Below are 1,466 nucleotides of genomic sequence, written 5' to 3'. Positions count from 1 at the left end.
CCTGCTTGGCCTCCCAAAGTGCTAGGATTACAGGTGCGAGCCATGGCGCCCAGCCTAACAATTCAATTTCATCTGTCTCAGCTGGGCTTTGTGACCCAGGGATTGTTCTTTGCTAAGAGTTCCAGAACGCTGTTAGGAGCAACATTCAGGCTGTTTCCCTAAACAAAAACAAAAGATAAGTGCAAAAGAAAAAAAGAAAAGTGTGTGTCACCAGAAGGATAATGAGGTGGTCTGATTTGTAAAAGGACCTATCTATAGCTGGAGATAAATGGCAAAGTTGTCCAGTCAGGTAGGTTCCCAAAAGTATTTTAATTTTGTTAATGATTATGTCTGGGGGTTACTTTGGTACTTTTCTTACAAGCAAACTTTGTGGCCATAGGCCTTTCCATTTTAAAAAGAATAATTAAATTCTCTACAAAATTACTTTCATTTTCCTTTGCTGAGGGCTTTAGAATCTTCCAGTCCTGTGGAGTTGCTCAAAAACAGACAGAAGGGCAACCTGCTCGGGTCCCCTTCCACACTGTGAAAGCTTTGTTCTTTCACTCTTCACAATAAATCCTGCTGCTGCTAAAAAAAAAAAAAAACAGAAAACAGGCCACAGACAGAAAATGGGCCACTGATTGCCTCAGGATTAGGAATGCAGAAGGGAGGATCACAATGGAGAAGAGGAATCTTTTAGAGGTGATGGATATGTTCATATGCTCATTTATCTTGGCTGAAGTGATGGGTTCATGGGTATATACATATTCCAAAACTTATCAAACTGGACACATTAAATATGTAAAGTTTGTTATATATAAATTCCACCTCAAAAAAGCTGTTAAAAATGGAATAGATACAATATTTATAAAATACATGCAGGTTATAACAAATCATGAAACAGCAGAACATTCCCTGTATCCACCACCCAGTTTTTTAAAGTAAATATTACTATTTAAAAAAATTTTTTTTTCTGTGTTCCCTAACCACCCTAAAGCTCAGGTTTTTTCTTTTCTTTTCTTTTCTTTTTTTTTTTTTGAGAGATAGGGTCTCACTATGTTGCCCAGGCAGGATTTGAATTCCTGGGCTCAAGGTATGCTTCTGTCTTGGCTCCTCAGTAGCTGAGACCATGGGCACCCACCACTGTGCCCAGATTCAGGCTTTCTTGTAAAAAGCAGATGGATGCTTGAAACTATTTTCTGAATGCCTTTGGCTCCCAAATGTGAATATTCTGGAGAATATTTTTATCCAAATCAGCGGAGTAATCGAGTAGTTAGGCACATTTTGAAGATGGAGGCATGTCCTTTAAAAGAAAGGCAGTCCACAAACTGACTTCCTTCAGCCAAAAAATTGTTTTAAAAGGTGGAGTACAGCCCAAAACAGTGATTTTAAAATATCAACAAAAGAGTCAAATTCTGTAAAATATTTAAAGAGATTTATTCTGAGCCAAATATGAGTGACCATGTCCTATGACACAGCCCTCGGGA

Source organism: Colobus angolensis, unplaced genomic scaffold (genome assembly GCF_000951035.1).
Source record: "Colobus angolensis palliatus isolate OR3802 unplaced genomic scaffold, Cang.pa_1.0 Scaffold87, whole genome shotgun sequence".
NCBI lineage: Eukaryota > Metazoa > Chordata > Mammalia > Primates > Cercopithecidae > Colobus > Colobus angolensis.
This window is presented reverse-complemented; position numbering follows the sequence as displayed.